The 21,892-nt window shown below is 40.9% G+C and overlaps 1 protein-coding gene across 3 annotated transcripts in view; it reads right to left on the minus strand.

Annotated features, from left to right (window-relative positions):
* Positions 1 to 21,892, minus strand: part of WASF3 (WASP family member 3) — a 75,863-nt gene that overhangs the window by 43,819 nt on the left and 10,152 nt on the right. For 2 of the 3 annotated variants that reach the window (XM_069808110.1, XM_069808108.1), the window contains exon 3: positions 12,862 to 12,955. The exons of the other annotated variant lie outside the window; for it this stretch is intronic. The gene's annotated coding sequence lies outside the window, so the exon portion shown is untranslated. The remainder of the gene's footprint in view (positions 1 to 12,861; positions 12,956 to 21,892) is intronic. 3 annotated transcript variants of the gene reach the window in all.

The following is a 21,892-nucleotide window of genomic DNA, read 5'->3' on the forward strand; positions in this document are numbered from 1 at the left end:
CCAAATGCTTCTTGAACCCCAGCCAGCTTGGGGTCACAACCACTTCCCTGCAGAGATTGTTCCAGTGCTTGACCACCCTCTCAGTGAAGAGCTGTTTCCTAATACCCAGCCTGAACTTCCCCTGATGCAGCTTTCAGTCACTCCCTTGTGTCCCATCACTGGACACCAGAGAGACAACATCAGCACCTCCCTTTCCGCTCCCCCTCGTGAGGAAGTTGTAGACAGCGATGAGGTCACCCCTCAGTACCCTCTTCTCCAAGCTGAACAAACCTAGTATCTTCAGCTGCTCCTCATAAGTCATGCTTTCTAGTCTAGTCCATCTTATTGGTACAAATACAGACCTATAACACTGAAGAGCTCAGACCTGTTGCAATTTTCTGTCAGCCTCTGCTGCCGCATTTCCCAAAATCACATAGGAGTCCCAGAAAACTCTGAGAAGGTCAAGAAAACTCTTGTTGAATAGAATAGACATTTCTTATATATTTATTCCTCAGGCTCACAGAGGCATCTGTCACATCCCAAGGACTGCATTACATGTGTGATGGTTTAAGTCCAGCCAGCAACAAAGCACCACGCCACTCACTCTCTCCTCCTGCGGCAGTGGGATGGGAAGGAGAAAATACAACGAAAGGCTCATGGGCCAAGACAAGAACAGGGAAGGATCACTCACCAAGCAAAACACAGACTCAACTTGGGGAGGGAAAAAAACGAAGTCAGTATAATTTGATACCAATCAAATCAAAACAAGGACAATGAGAAATAAAACCAAATCTTAAAACACCTTCCCCCCACCCATCCCTCCTCCCTGGGCACAAATCCACTCCCGATATTCTCTCCCTCCTCCCCCCCAGTGGTGCAGGGGGGCAGGGAATGGGGGTTGGGGTCAGTTCATCACACATTGCCTCTGCCACTCCTTCCTCCTCAGGGGGAGGACTCCTCACTCGTCCCCTGCTCCAGCGTGGGGTCCCTCCCATGGGAGACAGTCCTCCATGAACTTCCCTGGCATGGGTCCTTTCCGCAGGCCAATCTTCAGTCACAGCCTGCTCCAGCGTGGGCTTTCCCATGGAGTCACAGCCATCTTGGGGGTATCCCCCTGCTCCGGCGTGGGCTCCTCTCTCCCCGGGCTGCAGGTGGGCATCTGCTCCCCCACTCCCCTCCACGGGCTGGGGGGGGACAGCCTGCCATCTCACCATGGGCTGCGGGGGCATCCCTTCCTCTGGCACACCTCCTCTCCTCCACTGACCTCAGCATCTGCACAGGTGTCCCTCTCACATTCCAATCCCCCCACTCACTACCAGTTCCCCTTCTTAAATCTGTTCTCCCAGAGGCGCTACCACCGTCACTGACTGGGTTGGCCTTGGCCAGCGGCAGGTCCGACTGGGAGCCGGGGAAGCTTCTGGCAGCTTCACACAGGAGCCACCACTGTAGCCCCTGCCCTGCTACCAAACACAAACCCAACACAACATGACATCTCATGTACACGTTACAAATTCTGTTTACCTTGTTAGCCACATAAGTAGTTTATGCCTGCATCATTCCCATCTTTTTCATAAAATGATGCTTTTGCTGGATGCTAACTTGGTATACATTGATTTCTGTGGTTTATTTACAGAGAGAAAAAACAGCATATACCCATAAATATTTAAGATTAAATTAATTCTAAAATCATGAACTATTAAAGGATAATCTTTTAATAAATACACAGTACTCTGAAACAGGAGAGTGGATAGAAACTCAGCAAAAAATTGGTTATCTTCTTCTCAGCAACAAAAAGTCACCAATCTGATGAAAGGTACTATCACATCTCAAGAAAAGCAGTTGCTCTTAGCCTCTGGTAAAGGTCCCTTTTTTCTTTTCCAAGAGAGTAAGATGGAATCAAGGACAAACCATTAAAAAAAATTTTAAAAAATCAAAAGGAACCTATTCTCTATGTTTTGGATCTAAAAAGGTCTTAATTCTTACAATTCATAGAGAATAGAACATTACTTGCTTCCCATTAGTTTAACTGTAAATGTCAAAATAGTGTACAAATAGATTGCACGTTGAACTGATCGCATTCATATTTCATAATTTCAGAGAGAAACACCCATCAAAATTCAGTAACCAAACACCTGAAGAGAAGCCACTCACTTTTATACTGAGTTTTTTATACTGATAAGATGCCCTGCCCACATTTAGAGCCATAGTCCTAACGTCTCCCTCCCTTGTAAGAGCCCTACTGACTGTGCTTTCTTTCCTCCTTTGCTTCTAGCACCACTGCTTTTTGCATCGTCTCTACTCCAGCTGACGATACAGCAAGGAAGGCTGTTGTGTCCTTCACACACCCTACAGCCGCTTTCCTCCACCAGATAGAGTTTACAAGCTTGGACTCTGCTTCACACACCTCGCTTTTGGCAATGTCATGTCTCACTACTAGTTTAGAAGTTGCTAACTGGTCCAACAAGAGTTGGAGGCATTGGTAACTAAGGGGAGGGGTATAAACTAATGCTTCCAACTACCCTTCCCCCACACCGCAGTTTTACATTCCAGTGTTTGCCTACACAGCCTATTTGGTATAAAGCCTTGTTCTTAACTCTTTCTTTTTTTTAATTAGAACTGTTTTCAAGCCATAGACAGATTCTAAAGACTGTTTCTCACTCTCAAAAAAGTCCAGTAACTAAAAGAATGGGACAGGGTAGTTGCTCCTCCCTCTATCCTATCCACTCCCCACATACATCCCAAACTCCCCTCCCACTGTCAGGGTAAAATATCTTATTCAAATATTGTGTTCTTATTTGAATATGAAAACTCCTCAGACAGGCCCCATAATGTCAACTCTTCCCACAAACCCTCAAGACTAAATGCAGCTTCTCTCCAAATCATGGGGAAAACGTACCTAGCTAACTAAACACTGGCAGGCTACAGATCAGGCAGCCGTCTGCAAAGACTCTCACTGCCTTTTTTTTTTTTTAAAGCATAAAAGACCATTCATACCTATTTTTAAACTGTTTTAATCATAGCTGAGGCAGCTACATAAAGAAGCTATGTAGCTGCAACCAGATGAACAGAGTTTAAGGGCAGTCTGTTTAATCCTATAAATATACAAACTGCACATAAAAAATAAAAAAGCTTTACAAGTTAATGTTTTATTTACAAGAAAAGGTATACAACTACAATGAGTATTGTTAAAACATACTTTAATTTTATTCCTGAAGTTAAAGAGGAAAGGACAACCATCTAGAGCCTGATGATCACTGCAGTCTCTTGTGAACTTAAAAGAAAGCAGTTAGAAATAAATTTTAACATCTATTGCCAACAAATTTTGATTATTTTCCCCACTCCAGTTCCATAATGGTTAGTCCTGAAGCTTGCCATGAGTTTGCTTCAAAATATTTTGCATATTGGACCAAAATACTTTCAATATTGATCTATCATTAAATTGCTTTGAACAAAAAAGTCCCCTAGGAGTAGACATTAATTCTTAACACCACTAAGTAGATTTTGAACCTAAACATGCTAAAGTGAAAACAATGGAAAACAAATTAAATCCTAGAAATTTTATGTCCAGGATGTTCTTGGTTTTCTTTAAACAACAGAAACAAAGAAAGATGTAGAATTCTGGAGTGAACTTATTATAAGCTTGCCTCCATCCCAGCACTGCTGTTGCCATTATCCTGGTGGTAAAATGCAATTATTAGTTTAAAACCCATTGAGCTGATGAGATCGCACAATCGAAGAGGAATAGATTTCTTGACTTTGGCTGTAACCAGCTGGCTGATGAGCAAAAGGAGGACTGCTCTTGCCATCTCTGTGATAAGGCTCCAGGAGGCAATATGCTGGCACCCTACCTAAGCTATTGTGAGAATTGCATCAAACTGAGCAAAACTTGTGCAACTGCGTTGGAGACATGAGTTTTTGTGGACTGATAGGGTAACACTAGGCACAAACGCATTGACTCTGATTCTCAAAGACTGTCATTTAAAGTTATCTACAATTACATGGATCTTCCATACATCCCACCAAATTATGTAACAAACCTATCAATGCTCACTTTACCCTGAACTACACTTTAAAATAGTCAATGTAATCTACAGAGACTACAAGCTATATGTACGGAAAAAAGAAATCAAGCCATTTGAGACTAATCTACACACAGTTCAAGAAGCAATTTAACTACATCAGTTAAATTTAGAAACTGATTTGGTTAATCACTGCACAGGCAACCAAGATTTAAACCTCATCTTCAAGCAGATCCCTACGCACTAGCTGCATAATTCAGAAGGGAACTTACTATGATGCCAATCATAGAAAAAGTTCAGAGAATAGGCCAGAGACTGCATTTATTTGTAGTATTGAAGTAGCACTGAATTTCCCACAGTCTCAGACAGCGATAATGAGAATATTTCTGTATGCGTTCATATCACTATCTTGAAAACATGATGGGCATGCTAAGGCTCTCATAGCACAGATGTCAGTTTTACCAAATTACTCCTCCTTGTATATTAACAAACCCATTTTGCCAGGCTGCAATTTAAAAATACAAAAGTCCCTCAACTCCACGCAATCAAGTCCAAAATGTAAAAAAATACACACTCAGAGTTTAACCCAAGACAGGGAAGAGTTGAGCCCAAATATTCAGCCTCTTCTGATATCAGGATCAGACAGAAAACAAGAAAAGCTCATAGAAAATGAACGCACCTCTTAAGATCAGAATCTGTGATCACACTCCTCTATCACTTCTTAAGTCAGTCTCTCACAAAACCAGTTCCACCTTATTTTGGCTTTACCATTTGTAATGCAAGGATTCTGAGATATTTTCTCCTCTCTCATAGGCCTTTTTTTTTTCCCCATGAGACCATTTGGAAAACATCGTTCTACCTCTCCCCCCATCCACTGCTACGTAATAAGTGATCTTCAGCTTCTGGCTGGCTAAGTAGTCCAAAAACCTTCCACCATTCTCCAGAAGACTATTTCTCTCTCCTGCCCAACTTACCCTTCACACTCACTCTCTCCTATTCTGAAAAGCTTCTTTCCTTCAGGGAAAATGCAAACTGCAGCCTTCTGAAGAAAATTCAGAGCAAACTTTTCTTACTAGTTTGTTTTAAATCAAGAATTTAAGTTACTAAATTATTCTATAATTTGCCAGCCACAAACACTACAGGTTATGTAACTGAAGAGTCACATAGTACAGGCAAAAGTCTTTGCGATTAAATTTGGTTTAACCCTGACTAAAAATATCTAAGTTGCTTTCACAATAGAAGTATTTCTGAAAACTGGAACAGTCTTATCCACACAGCAATCACAAACATAATATTAACATCTTTCTTCAAAACATTTAACTGAATATGCAACATTTTTATATGCCAAACTAACTATAAACATGTATTTCTTGTCATTACATACAAGCAATTCTAAAGAAGTTCTTCAGCTGGTCTAGTGAATTGCCTTTTGGGGCTGGTAAGCATCAGGGTCCATTTTCAAACCCTGCATTTGGTATCTCCTTTCTGACTACAGGCTCTCTAACCTTCTTTGTGGGAAACACTTTTGTAGTGTAGTATTGTAAGATTACAAGGGAAGTTTAGAAAAAGCCAGTGCATGCTACTTAACACAGGACAGCACGTTAAGGAATCAGCAGCTTTCACAAACATCTAACAGTTGTATTTTATTTTGAGCAACTTGACTACTTCTGGGGGCATTTATATTGGCAAAACACACCAGGAGATCCAGAGAAGCAAGAAAAGACAGGGCACAGTTATAATCCAAGTGACAAAATGAATGACTCGATTTAAAATGAAAATGCCTTACTATGCACGCAAAACAGGTGAATTAAACGATTTAGATTTTTAATTATGAATTGTAAGTGTGTCGTGGTTTAACCCCAGCCAGTAACTAAGCATCATGCAGCCACTTACTCACCTCCCTCACAGTGGGATGGGGGAGAGAATCAGAAGGGTAAAAGTGAGAAAACTCATGGGTTGAGATAAAGACAGTTTAATAGGTAAAGCAAAAGCCATGCACGCAAGAAAAGCAACACAAGGAATTCATTCCCCGCTTCCCAAGGGCAGGCAGGTGTTCAGCCATCTCCAGGACAGCAGGGCTCCATCACGCGTAATGGTTACTCGGGAAGACAAACGCCATCAGTCTGAACATCCCCCCTTCCTTCTTCTTCCCCCAGCTTTATATACTAGATATGACATCCTATGGTCTGGAATATCCCTTGGGTCAGTTGGGGTCAGCTGTCCCGGCTGTGTCCCCTCCCAACTTCTTGTACACCTCCAGCCTCCTCACTGGTGGGGTGAGAAGCAGAAAAGCCCTTGGCTCTGTGTGAGCACCACTCCGCAGTAGGGAAAACATCCCTGAATTATCAACACTGTTTCCAGCACACATCCAAAACACAGCGCCATATCCCAGCCAAAGCCAGCAGAAAGTGAAATTCTTTGAAGCAGAAATTTAAAAAGAAAAATGTTGCATTTCTGTAGAAATCAATCATGATTTTAAATACAAGCTTGTCATTTTATTGACCAGCTAGAGTTTCCAAATTGCATGTCCTATTAGAACATTTGTGATACATGAATGATCAGTGTTCAACCAAAAATTAGAATTTATGTTCACTAAAACTAGTTTTCAATATTTTTTTTTAAATCAAAGGCTGATTATTTTCAAGTATGTTCAGCATTCTGTCTTTAAATACCTGTCCTGGTTTCGGTTGGGATAGAGTTAATTTTCTTTCTAGTAGCTGGTATAGTATTATGTCTTGGATTCAGTATGAGAAGAATGTTGATAACACACTGATGTTTTCAATTGTTACTAATTAAGTGTTTATATTAAGTCAAGGATTGTTCAGCTTCTCATGCCCAGCCAGCAAGAAGGCTGGAAGGGCACAAGAAGTTGGGAGGGGACACAGCCAGGGCAGCCGACCCAAACTGGCCAAAGGGGTATTCCATACCATGTGATGTCACGCCCAGTATATAAGCTGGGGGACTTGGTCTGAGGGGCGGATTGCTGCTCGGGAACTAACTGGGCATCGGTTGCCAGGTGGTGAGCAACTGCATTGTGCATCACTTGTTTTGTATATTCCAATCCTTTTATTATTATTGTAATTTTATTATTGTTATTATCACTATTAGTTTCTTCCTTTCTGTTCTGTTAAAGTGTTCTTATCTCAAACCATGGGGTTTACCTTTTTCCTTCTGATTCCCTCCCCCATTCCACTGGGGAGGTGAGGAGTAAGCAAGCAGCTGCGTGGTGCTTAAGTTGCTGGCTGGGGTTAAGCCATAACAGTCCTGTTTGGCACCCAACATGGGGAACGAAGGGTTGAGATAACGACAGATCTGACCAGAGTGCGTTAAAACGAATTTGTTGCAAGGATTCATTATATTAGTTTAGTAGTCACTGGTCACAATGTCAATGTATTGGCTCTTCGAGTTGTGGTGCTCGTTTTTAGAGTTCTGTTATGTATCACCTCACTTGCTGTACATAGTCCCTGTGCTGCTACTTATCTTCTGTGAGAGGTGGATTAAGCTTTTCACTTTGATGTACTCGTAACACTGGCTTATGGTACGATAAAATTATTGGTCATGGGACTAATCCGGTATTTGTACTCAGCACTGTCATCACCTCTACACTTCCGGAGCCATCTGTGGGAAACTATTAATAATTACACCCTTTACTTTTTCTCCTTGGAGAGCAAACCTATGGGTGAGATACCTGTCTTCACCTTCCCCTCCTCCTCCAACCTAATTACAATGGCATTTGAGAATTTTGAAAAATTTGGATGCCCTTGGGATGTTGAAACCAGCATGGTCCTATTGCCAGAAACTAACATGTTCCTGAATGTGGTTCAGGTCTTGTTTAGGGTTAAACAACCATTGAAGAAGATCACCCAGAGATCTGCCCCAAGGCTGGATAATTACAAGTGGCACAGTGTGCGGGGTAGTACGGGCAAGTACCTAGAAGAGTGGGCACCTACAGTGTTTTGGAACTTCACCCTTGAACAAGTGCAGAATCCTGAAAAACTAGTAGAACATTTGGAAGAAGTATGCTGTCATCCCAACCATTCCAGGGAGACACAAATTACTGCAATGTGCTGGGGCCTGGCCCACGCCTGTCAAGCCCTGTTCAACACTACTCAGTACCCTCAAGGGGAAGAGAAGGTCTCTGGATCTGACAACAAGGCGACTGGCACTGCAGCCACTCCAACCCCGACCACAGGCACCACAGCTGAACCAGCAAACTAACCCATACCAGTATCAGTTGCCCCCATACAGACGAAGAAATATACAAAAAAATCAGTTCACTTAGCAAAAGATGAACATGAACCAGGGTCATCACAAGAACAGGAGGAAGAGGCAGAACCAGAGGTAATCACCCAATCCCTATCCCTGAGTGAGCTGCGGGATATGCAACAAGATTTCAGCCATCGTCCAGGTGAGCACATTATCATCTGGCTGCTCCGATGCTTGGGCAATGGGGCTAATAGCCTGGAATTAGAAGGTAAGAAAGCCAAGCAGCTGGGATCACTTTCTAGGGAAAGTGGCATTGACAAGGCAATTGGAAAAGGGACACCAGCCCTCAGCCTCTGGAAGCAACTCCTGTCCAGCGTGAAGGAAAGGTACCCCTTCAAGGAAGATGTTCTATGTCAACCAGGCAAGTGGACCACCATGGAGAGAGGTATCCAGTACCTAAGGGAATTAGCCATGCTAGAGATGATCTATTATGATCCGGACAACACACAATTACCCAGAGATTCAGACAACGCACACAACCTGTGTGGCAGAAGTTTGTACCGAACGCACCATTGTCATATGCCAACCCATTGGCAGTACTGACCTGAAAAGACGAAGAGACACCAGTAGTGGGTGGAACGGCTCACCAACTCCAGCAATACAAAGAAAATCTCTCTTCCCCACTACGAGCCTGCATCTCGGCTGTGGAGAAGCTGTCCTGGGATTTCCAGCAATTCAGAGAGGATACCTGTATAGACCACTATCTCAGCTATTAGGAGTGAGTGTTCCTCTGCCCAAGAGAGAGAATATAGAAGGCAGACACCATGGAGTACCCTGTGGTTTTACCTGTGCAACCACAGAGAGAACATGAAGAAGTGGATGGAAAACCTACCTCGGTCCTAGATGTATGGGCACATGAGTTATGATGACAAAAAAAAACACAGAAGGGGATTCTTTCAAGCAAAAATGCCACTCCAGTTTCCAAACAGAGTAGAAGGGCTGATGTTACTTCTGATTCTCTTGAAGGGACTTTGAAGTCAATTTTACAAGAAGCAGGTAATGGATACTCTGAGCAGGATTAGAGTGGCCCTGCCTCCAGCCAAGTGGAAGAAAGAGACAACCAGGTTTATTGGACTGTGTGGATTCGATGGCCTGGCACATTAGACCCACAGGAGTACAACGCTCTAGTAGACACTGGTGCACAGTGCGCTCTAATGCCATCAAGTTACAAAAGGGGCAGAACACATCTGTATTTCTGGTGTGACAGAAGGATCCCAACAGTTAACTGTATTGGAGGCTGAAGTAAGCCTAACAAGGGACGAGTGGCACAAACACCCCATTGTGACTGGCCCAGAGGCTCCATGCCTCCTCGGCATGGACTATCTCAGGAGAGGGTATTTTAAGGATCCAAAGGGGTATCAGTGGGCTCTTGGTATAGCTGCCTTGGAGACGGAGGGAATTAAACAGCTGTCTACCCTGCCTAGTCTCTCTCAGGACCTTTTGAATGTGGGGTTGCTGAGGGTTGGAGAACAAGTGCCAATTGCTACCACAACAATGGTGCACCGGCAGCAATATCATACCAACCAAGACTCCCTGATTCCCATCCATAAGTTGAGTCATCAACTAGAGCGCCAAGGAGCGACCAGCAAAACTCACCCTTTAATAATCCCATACAGCCGGTCCGAAAGTCTAATGGAGAGTGGAGTCCAATAGTTCACTATCATGGCCTGAATGAAGTCACACCACCACTGAGTGCTGCCATGCCAGACGGGCTAGAAATTCAATGCGAATTAGACTCAAAGGCAGCCAAGTAGTACACCACAATTGACATCGCTAATGCATTTTTCTCAATCCCTCTGGCAGCAAAGTGCCAGCCACAGTTTGCTTTTACTTGGAGGGGTGTCTGGTACACCTGGAATCGACTGCCCCAGGGGTGGAAACACAGCCCCACCATTTACCATGGACTAATCCAGACTGCACTGGCAAAGGGTGAAGCTCCAGAACACCTACAATACATTGAGGACATCATCGTATGGGGCGACAGAGCAGAAGAAGTTTTTGAGAAAGGGAAGAAAATAATCCAAATCCTTCTGAAAGCCAGTTTTGACATAAAAGAAAGGTCAAGGGACCTGCATAGGAGATCCAGTTTTTAGGAACAAAATGGCAAGATGGATGTCGTCAGATCCCAATGGACGTGATCAACAAAATAGCAGCTATGCCTTCAGCAACTAATAAAAAAGAAACATGTTTTCTTAGGTGTTTTGAGTTTTTGGAGAATGCACACTCCAAATTACAGTCTGATTGTAAGCCCTCTCTATCAAGTGACCTGGAAGAACAACGATTTTAAATGGGGCCCTGAGCAACAACAAGCCTTTGAACAAATTAAATGGGAGATTGTTCATGCAGTAGCCCTTGGGCCAGTCCAGGCAGGACAAGATGTTTAACATGTGCTCTATACCGCAGCCAGAGAGAATGGCCCTACCTGGAGTCTCCGGCAACTACAATAAACTCCAGACTATTAAACACATACCAATTAGCTCTACAGGAAAGTTGTGCTTAACCTGCACAAAGAAATTGAAAATATTTGATAATACTACCCTGAGTATGAACAGCAGATATCTCAAAACAATTTTTGAAGTTTTGTGAATAAATACAACCTAGGTAACATATTTCTAAACCTAGGTTCTTATTCCTGTAACAACTAATCTCTACAACCTCCTATGAATAAAAGCAAGCAATGTTGTTTCCATGCAGCATGAAATGCAACTGAAATATAACAGTGGTGTAACAATTGTTAAGCTTATAATAGAGAAAAAGGAATGCCAGAAGTTAAAATATGACAGCAGTAACTTCTTTAATCCCAAGAGCAGCAGAAGTGGTCTGTAAAACCAGCTACTAGAGAGAACGTAAGTCTGGGTGCCAGATACTGGAGATCAGGGCTCTTAAAGTCAGCTACTGGAGTGACCATAGATATGGACTACCTACTGGAGACACCTTTGCACAGACATTCATGTGTGTGCACACCCCTGTTACCACAGGACACCTCAGGACACTGTAAATACATATATAAGAGGAATAAATGTCACTTTCATTCAATAAGCAATATGCTAATCCAATAATCTAGTAGTGAAGCGTATTTTCAGTCTTTGATATGACCATTTGGTTTACCAAATTTTTTGCAGACTATTTACTTTCCCTGACACACTTCCTCTGCCTTTGAAATTTACAGCAAGTGATATTTTTTACAAACAATTTCAGTATACAACCATCAAGTTACCTTAACATTTAATAGGAACAGCAGGAGGTGCAGAAGGGGGAAAGAATGGGTTTTTGTTTATCCTTCTCCTTCCAAGGCTGCTACCATACCTTTCACATTTTTGTGTGTATCATATTGCTTGCTCATCCCTTCATCCTTTACAATAAAGTTTCCTGCTTAACATTGTGAATGCATGCATACATAGCAGAGTTTTCAAGAACTCCTTTCTTTGAGTTTCTCCTAATTTAGGGTGCAATCTCTTCTACAACATACATACTGACAAGCATCTTGAGTATCATCAAGCATATAATCAGAACTCCAAATTAAAATAAGCATATGTGAATTTCAGCTGAGGGGACAAAGTGTGCCAAAGGATCATAGCCGGGGTCAGCTTTAGGACATGGGCAAAGTCAACAGTATCCTAAAGCACTGCTGCATACTTTGCTTATTTCAGAGACCTTGAAGCAAGGCTGGCTGCTGTTTCTGCCAAAGGCAGCACTGTGGTATGCAATACAGGAAGAAAGCCACCTCTCCTACAAGTAGCTAATACTACTTCTAACCTCCTCATACTCTCAGAAGAAAGAGCAACAAACGTGCTCTCCAGCTTCTTCCTCTGCTCAAAAGGTTTCTCTTTCCCACTGCAGAAGCAGACAAGCTACAGTGCCCCCCCCCCCAAAAAAGTTGTAATAAGCAGATTTACTTACATTCTAGCAAAATTGTCTGCACTTTGGCAGTAGTCCTTCATTAGCACCACCCAGTGTAGCCCACATCTTCCATTACACAGTGAAGGAAGTGCAACACAGCTGTTTCCATACTTATCCACCAACACAATAGTTCTCATCTTAAAGTCTCTGGTGCGTGTGTGTTGCAGCTGAGACAGACTGGGGGACAGGGGGATTTTTCCCCACAAAGTTAGTTTAATATCAATAAATAGAAATCTTATTATCCATTGCACTTTGAGGCAAACAATCAAACATTTAACCTCAGCAGATTTAGTTTAAATCTCCAAGATGACACATAAGCAAAGTACATATTATGCAGGGTAAAAGTAATTAACAGATGCAAATTTACAAATCCGATATCTCATGAACATCCATGAATAAACTAAATTTATTTCTGTTTCCTACACAATAAGATTAGCATTTAAATGATACTAGTCTCCTGGGCTAGCAGTACTTTTGACATTTGTTTCAGGGCCTAATACAGCACATCATCAACATCACAAAAATATAAACCTCCTTCCCAATGACAACTCAAAACCTTCTGAACAGTTTCCAAACTTTGTGACTGGTCTTCAGTTTAAGGACTTACCACAGTTTTCAAAGCTATTTGTAATAGACTCACACAAATGCAAAGTAAGCAACAAGGTATGTTCAGCAAGACATCCCTTGAACAACTTACCATTTAAAATAAGGGAGTAGAGAATACCCTTTCTGGTTACACGTTTGAGAAGACAGCTGTTCTGTAACTTGCTAGCACACTCAGGTGGCTTTATCTGCAAACAAAAAGAAATTTCAACTTAGTTTTTCAGTAATAGAATAATTAAAGATCAGCATTAAAAAAATCAGGTTCAGTGATCTGTTAAAAAACTTACTAAAATATGCATGAGTAGATTCTAGACACACTTTTAACTGTTTTGAGCTAAACATTATTCCATGTTACAGCTTAAATTTTTTCAGGATCCAAAAATAGCTTGTGTTATTTTATAACCAATGCCCCTTTTTTTTAACTGGATATATCTGCAGAGAAGGTAACACCACTTAAAGACTGTGGGGATGGAAAAATGTAATAAAATGGCCTATAGTGAAGCATAAGACACCAGGTTTGAGTCCCTCTGAGATTACTTTACAGTAAATTAAATATTACTAAACACAAACCTACTAAAACAAAACACACTAAAAAAAGCAATAAGAATCTCTTGCAAAAATTAAGTAATGAGATGTTTCCATGAAAATATTACAGATCCTAGCATCAGGAGAATATTCTGACTTATAGATGAACATTTAGTCATACACTAAATTTTTATAAAATAAGTTTTTGTGGTTAAGACATAGCTGCCCTTTCTGCAAGAACCATACAAAGATGATCTCTAAACTAGATCGTTTGATTATAAGAGACTAATATTACAGCCATATTGTTAAAGGCTGCTGCTATACATTCCTTGGTGGAACTTGATTAGACATTTTAGACAATAAAAATTCACAAAAGAGATATAAAAACTTCTCTATTTCAAGAGCACATTTATAAAATGGGATTTACAACAAAGCCAAAGCATCTAGAAGAGCAAGACACTGTTAAAGTCACTGCACACAGATTTCTCAAAGACAAGACATGAGTGTCCTTATACAACACCTCTTGTTCACTGTCACCACTCTAAGTTTCCTTCATCCTCCCCCAAAATATTACAGCTTTAACATCATGGTACCCTCGCCTCAATTCCAGTAACCGTTGGTGCAGTGGCCACCTACTCCAAACCTAACACGGCCCTCTGGTTAGCATGCTACCAAAACCTACCAGTTGGCCACAGCCTTGGTCTTCACCTAAGTGTTTACATGCTTAACAGAAGGAACTGTTCTGAAGTCACACACTGTAAAACGCTCAGGTACATACAGTTCATCCACATTCAGAGGTCTCCCTATCTTATCACTAGGATAGCTATACTATATGTGGAAGAAGGTGCCTTCAAAACACAGCTTTACAATCCTGACTAAAATTAGGTCAGAAACGATCCTATTAACCTAAGTGATCTGAACCAACAGTGATTTATTCAAGTGTATCTGTGGTTCAAGAAACAGGGTTCAATTCTAGGGCCAACAATCTGGATGCAGGAGTTGAATGCACCATTAGCAAGTTTGCTGATGATACCAAACTGGGAGGTGCTGTTGACTCTCTTGAGGGACAGGAGGCCTTGCAGAGGGATCTAGACAGATTGGAGCATTGGGCAATGATTAATGGGATGAAATGTAACAAGTCGAAATGCCAGATTCTGCACCTAGGATGGAGTAGTGTCAAGCACAAGTATAAACTGGGAGAGGAGTAGCTGGAGAGCAGCCCTGCAGAAAGGGATCTGGCAGTGCCGGTCGACAGCAGGCTCAATGTGAGTCAGCAGTGTGTGCCCTGGCAGCCAAGATGTGCATCCTGGGGTGCATTAAATACAGCAAAACCAGCCGGTCAAAAGAGGGGATTATCCCGCTGTATTCAGCATTGGTGCGCCCTCACCTCGAATACTGTGTGCAGTTCCAGGCCCCACAACTTAAGAAGGATGTTGGGGTACTCGCACGTGTCCAGAGGAGGGCAACAAAGCTGGTGAAAGGGCTGGAAGGAATGTCCTACGAGGAGCGGCTAAGGACTTTGGGTTTGTCTAGTTTGGAGAAGAGGAGGCTGAGGGGTGACCTCGTTGCTCTCCACAGCTTCCTGAGGAGGGCAAGTGGAGACGGAGGTGCTGGTCTCTTCTCCCTGGCACCCAGGGACAGGACACGTGGGAACTGTTCAAAGCTGCACGAGGAGAGGTTTAGACTGGACATTAGGAAGCACTTCTTTATGGAGAGAGTGGTCAAACACTGGAACAGGCCTCCTAGAGAGGTGGTTGATGCCCCAAACCTGTCAGTGTTTAAGAGGCATTTGGACAATGCCCTTAATAACATGCTTTAACTTTTGGTCAGCCCTGAAGTGGTCAGGCAGTTGGACTAGAAGACCGTTGTAGGTCCCTTCCAACTGAAATATTCTATTCTTATAAACAGTCCTCCCCAATATGTACATACTTAGGTATGCAAGTAGATATATACACCATTGCAGTTTAGTTCTCACTAATAATAAAGCCTTTTGTATCTATAGATATTTATCTCTCTATATACACGAAACCTTGGTATCTATAGATACTTATCTCTCTATATACACCTACATTCAGTAGGACACACACTGGAAGATATTTGTGAAAAGTGTGGGGGTTTTTCCCCAATTTGAAAGTCTCAAAAACCATTTAAATTGGTTTTAGACAGACATAGGGATCATACAGATTAATCATTAAAGAGCCACCATTTATAAAATTAAAACTCAATGGAATTAAATGGTGACTCCTTACAGTTGACCTATGGGGTTCAATTAAGGACATTACTATGTAAAGAAATGAGGGTGAGAAGGGAGGGAGAGAAATGAAAGCATTTTTAACAGGGGAAACTCATGTATTTAATTATTCCATTTTACACCCTAGCTGCAGAGCTATCCTTGAAAGAGATTAGCATACTCTAGTATTAACTATTAACTACATGGTTCCAGTTTATCACGGTTTCTCATGGTTTGGGTTTTTCCCCCCCTCCTCCTGTTTTTAAAGAGCCAGAGGAGAAACAGGTTTGTTTGTTTCTTTGGGGTCTTTTTTGTTATTAACATTTTTACTTATAAGGCAGTTAAACTAAGGCAATTTTGCATGGATCTGTGACCTCAAATTTTGTTCAATATAGAGGAGCTTAGTTTAGGAAGATCAAACAAATCACAGAAATCCAGAAGTATGTGAAATAAAGTCCACTTTCTCTTTCGAAAAGGTTAAAGTGGCTTAAAGCCATCATGCCTGCTGTTACCATGAGATTTTTATGGTTTTAATTAAGCCCTGTTTTCATAAAAGGGAATTTTAAAACTACTTCTACTTCACACTGTTTAATATGGTTAAGGAAAAGTATGAACTTCATTATCCTAATCGCATAACCCATCCAGGTTATCTACTGCCTTACCAGACTCAACACCAAGCAGTTGATACTAACTCAAGAGATCAGATTTGCCTGTTCCCACTAAATATTCTCATAAATTCAATAAATACTATTCTTCAGATTACTTCAGTATCTTTTTCACAGCCATATTTAGTATTTTCTATTGCGGGGGGGGAGGGGGGGGGGGGCAGTCAGCTGCAACAAATGGAGCATCATATAAAAGTAACTTCCACAAAGAGATTTTGAAGCAATGAAAAAATCTTGATCTGATAATCAAGTCTAAAAACCTAAATTTCTTAATACATACAATACTGCATGTATATATATACATCCCAGATCTCTCTTAACAGTTCATAATGTGATTGCAGGTGTGCCATCCTATTCTCTCACAGTTTCTTGGCTGTGTCCCTCCCTCAGTCTTCCAACAACCATAAAATACCCATTTCAACTACATTTTCAAGTCCTGCTCCCTTTGCCTTCCTCTACTGAATATTTTGAAAACTACAAATAATGTAGATTATTTTCAAGAATTAAATACAGATTTACATCATGTAAGACACAAAATATTTTGACTTTGGGAAAAAAAAACCAAACGTTAAATGTTTTGAAACAGTTGCAACTGGTGCTGAAAGGCATGGGCCACCAATAAATCCGACCTAGCTTCTTCTCATTTGAAGAGCAAAAGCTATTCTCTTTAACACTCTGCAGACAGGAGTGGAGGCACAGAACATATCACAGGAAAGGAACCATGCCATGTCCCAAGACAATACCATGCCTGCCCAGGCAGCAGCTGACAGCTCCAAAGCAATGTGTGGCTTACACTCAGGAATGGAAGCAACCAGATGTTTTGGTTATTACTGACCACTCTGCTCTGGGATGGGAAGAGAGAGAGAAGGGACAGCAGGAAATCTGGCACAGCTTCAAATCCACCTCTTCCCACCTCCATACAGGAAAGCAGAAACCACACAATGCTTTGGGGCTCCAGCTCCACTTCCCAGAGGACAGGGCTGAAGCTGCACAGCTGTGACAAATTGCTTCCTCTTTCCCTCTTCATTTAACAGCTGCTTGGTGCTGGCAGAAGACCAGGAGAGGAACAAACTATTACCAAAAAGGGAGGTTCAGTTAAAAGCTTGAGAACTACTGATGTTCAGTGTGTTAAGCTTTTGCTCAGAGAACACAAGCACATGCACTGCAGATGTGTGGAAGCTAGCAAGTAAATCAATACCAGATTGAGAACTTGATGCCTTATCTTTACTCTCCTACCACAAGTAACCTCGGTTTGAAATGCTCATGTAGCTCTTCACAGGTGACCTCTATGACCAACATGTGGTAAGGTGGTATAAGCACCACAATCATCTGAGCTGACCACTCATGTTATTACAGGTTACAAAATTCCTGGCAAATTCTGCATCAAGTACAATGAACTAAAACAGATCATCTAAGAAGGCATGGAACCTTGTTTGTTTTGGGGTTTGGTTTTTGTTGTTGCTGGTTTTGGGGAGTTGGGGTTTTTTGTTTGGTTTTTTTCAAAGCTTCCTTTATGAGGAACCACTTGAAAGTATCACCTGATCCCACATAATATAATTCTTCTTTCAACACAGTACAGACGCATACTGGTTTTCTTACTTCAGCAACTCTTGTTGCAGATTACCATGGGAATCACACTTTTTTTTTTTAAAGAGGTTATTGCCCCCACCACTTTTAAGATCCTATGTTTTCACAACTTACTGCCTACAGAAATAATGGTATTTTCCACTAACTAGCAGCATGAACTGGCATTTCCATAAACTACTGGCAACACGCTTCCTATCTCACCAATTTTACTCCTGCTATGCAGGTCTACTTTAGAAAAATCAAAGCGTTTCAAACCAGGTTTCATTAATGGTTTTCTCTCGTCTTTTGACACACACGGAAGATCCAAGCTCAGATCTCAGAATTGCAGATACTCACTAAGTTTTAATTTTGTTACCCTTGCATCTTTGGGACATTGACACCAATGGAAATGTAAAATTGTAAATTTTAGGCATTTAAAAACACCTAAGTTTCACTAGTCAGCTGTATCCTTGATGCCTGTCTTTCTTTTTTTTTTCTTTTATTAAAGCCAAGACTTCCAGGAAGTGAGATTTAGCCATGCTGCTGGCATACACAGAAGAAAACCAAAGGGAACAAAACCTTCCACTACCTCATTTTCAAGCGTGACAATAGTGCAGAGATGCCCTGCCCTTGAAAAAGGCTTTTATTTAGGAGTAGCCTATTATCCGGTTAACATGTAAGTAACTAAATGTTCTGCACCAAAACTACTACTTTAAAAGGGAATCTTGCAACTTTCAAGTGGACAACTTAAGCTGTTATTAGGACAAGCCCATCTTCAAGTGCTTAAAAAATAAAACAAATAATCAACCATCAGGACCAAGTAGGCAGTCATGGGGAAAGGACATTTTCCCAATAAAAAGTCACAGTAACAACAACTGGCATCCACACAATGATCTTTGCCCTCACGTGGCCCACTGAAAGACTGAGGTTTAAGATCTTACAACTTGAATCAAGATAGCTTTCTAGATGTATTCTTACTGCTACAAAAATAGTCATGTCCTCTCCTAAACATAAAGTAAAACAAAAGTAGAATAAAAAGTCCAACCATGAACCAGCACCAATCCTCCACTGGTAATGTTTTGCTGCATTTTTCAGGTAAATAGATCACTGGCTGTATGCACATTACTTAGGATTGTACAATTAATCAGAATTTTAAATCTCAAAACCCCTTCTCCATCAGACTCGCAGCATCTGATCACTTCATGTCAGTCATTTTTTCTGCTTTTATTCAGGTAATTAACAATTAGTAATGGAAAACATCATTTGAGTAATAACAAAAAGTACCACAATATTGCATAAAATTTTGGACAACAGGTCAATGGGATTTCAGGTACCAGTAGAACTCTCTTTTCTCCTACCAGCTTCTTGCTCTTTGAAAGATGAACTTGCCCAAACAAGAGTTACAACCTGTTCTCTGGAAATTTAAACCCAATCAGACTAGTACACAAAGTGATACTGCACCAGTAATGGGAACCCACACAATACCTATTCCCACTAAGACAAGCACAACCCTCTTTTCCCTCTAGAGGGGTTATGGCACTTTTTTTAAACCAAGCCCAGTAAACTAAGATACAACTAACTAAACTAAGACTAAACTTCCCAAGTTCTTGTACAGTTACAATACAGCTGAAATATTTCTCTACCACATTGTAGTTTTTGTTAAATAGTAAACAGAATTAGGAGAAAAAAGTTTAACACTAAATCTTGTACCAGATGCACTTCTGAAGAAATATGAAACAAATAAAAGGCATTAGCCGGAATTCAAACAAAAGCACATGAGAACACACAAGAGATGTTTTGAGATTTCATGCCCCTTTGCAACTTTCATTTTGCCATCTCTCTCTGCATAAAAGAACACCGATTTAACGGCTGGAAGTGATGTTATGCTATCAACAATAATTTTTATCCCCAAGCACAACCAGCTCTAAAGCAATGTATCTGTGCATTAGGAAGAAAAGCTATTAAAAACAGAGTAGGTGAAAACTGTTACTGGATCAGCTGAGTGATTTATAAAGCCTCATCTTGGCTACCAAGAATCTACCTGGCAGAGACTACTCATTAATAAGGAAGAGAACTTCACTTTCTCCTAAGCCTTTGGAGTATCAGTATCTGTTCCTGGATAGAACTGTTGTAAATCCCTTTCTTACATAAAAGAGTTCACAACTAACATTCTTTGTTTGAGGGGAAGGGAAGGACAGGGCACCTGCAGCTACTGCATCCTTACGGGCCAGCTGTTCACACAGGTCACGTTCTTCTCTATTCAGACTCACCAAAAGTTGTTTCAAGCCTACAGAAGAACATAATATTCAAGCTTCCCATTTTGGCCAAGTTTATTCTTCCTCTAACATCCAATAAGAACTTGATTTAAATCAGCCAGTCCTGCATGCTTTGAACCAGAAAAGAGGATCAACACTTCATTATACACCTGCAGAAATGAGCAAAAAAGCATAGAAGGCAGATTTTATAAAGCACTACTAATATCATGCAAATTAACTAATCCACAGTGGAATTTAATTATATCTACAGTCTTATCTTTCCTACAGTTACATTTATTTTAGTATTTTGTTCAAAGTAGATTTAGAAGACTCAAAAACACACTTCTGACAAAAGAACACTTGTCCTTCAAGCTTTGTATTTCAAACAAGCTTTTGTTTCAAGGTTTCCTCCATATATTTTAAGTTGTTCAACCTGATATTTTAGAACTAATGAGAATATAGTAACTTTCAATAACCTTCAATTAAATTCACTGGTTTTATTCCTCTAGATTCAACACCCATATTTCCTATCCTCACAGTTAAATCTCCCTAATGTTTCCCACTCAGTGCTAAAGCACATGAATTTTCTCCATTCTAAGCATATCCCCGTAACTGAATGAACCTAGACAAACTTCCTTGGTTAACTAGGACTGTTCTATGCTGTATTTATTGTTCTGCAATGAGGCATAAAGAAAGTTATCTTTGGCCAACAAATCAAAGCTCTTCCCTGTCAAGACTGTCATCCCTTAGGTTCACAAAACTTACTTCAATGTACTTTCGAATGCTTCATATTCAAAGACATTAACAGCCATAATTCTACCCAGATGAACAAGAGTGGTGATACTCAAACTACAGATTTATAGCTATGGGTCTTACAGTTAACATCACAGTTTACCATAAACATAAAACGAAGCCTTATTTATTTATACCTGAACCTCAACATTTAAGTCTAGCTTTGAAAAACTTCAAAAAATTACTACAGGCTGCCTGTGTGCTTCTCTGGAGCCCAGTAACTCTCGACAAGCTATGATTAGCATTTAGCAGCTTAAAGGCTAACTATGCTTGTTGTTTCAACCTTGACAACCAACTGTAAGGACACACCATTAAATTTAAGCTTCCAAAAGCATTTAACATTTGATTCCGCTGAAAATACAGTTTTACTACATGTTTTGAAAATAAAATCACTTTTTCCTCTTTTAGAAATCCATGATGATGCCAGACATATGCTTGTTTTCCAAACAACAACTGTTTAAAAGAAAGAATACTCTTTCTGATGTTCCTGCCAAAAATAACATTCTGTGGCTTAAAGAAATCTGATAGCAGGCAGTTTACTCAGTTGAGGGAAGAAGGGTTTGCATTTGGTAAGGGTTTACATTTCATGTCTTGCATCTATGTCCCTCCATTTTAAGTTTGTTTGGGGATGAATGTGGCAGTAGGGAGAGGTTTTGTTGTGGCTTGTTGGGGTTTGGTTTTTTTTTTACATCTCCAAGCACTTCACTCTCTAAAAAAAGGCATCTGTGGGTTTTACCAGAAATGACACGAAGCAGAAGTTCATCACAATGCATTTCTTTCTTACAGGGAATACTAGGATATAAAAGAAAGAGTTTGAAAGGGAAGTAAAAGAAGACTTCAGAAGAAAGCATAGGAGAGAGTTTGCAGCAGGAGGAAGCGGAACAGAAAATTCAAATGAGGAAGTAGCACACAAAGAACATTAACAGCTTCATCTTAAGACATAGGAGAGGGAGAGAAGGAGATGGATTGAGGGTTTCAGCTGCTGTTGTCACAGGCAGCAAAAATACTACCTGCCCAATAAAGGTGGTTATTTCACTGCTGCCTTGATAGTTTCAGATTAAGGGACAAAACGAGTAACAGAAGCATGCAAAT

Source organism: Haliaeetus albicilla, chromosome 20 (genome assembly GCF_947461875.1).
Source record: "Haliaeetus albicilla chromosome 20, bHalAlb1.1, whole genome shotgun sequence".
In the NCBI taxonomy this organism is placed as follows: domain Eukaryota; kingdom Metazoa; phylum Chordata; class Aves; order Accipitriformes; family Accipitridae; genus Haliaeetus; species Haliaeetus albicilla.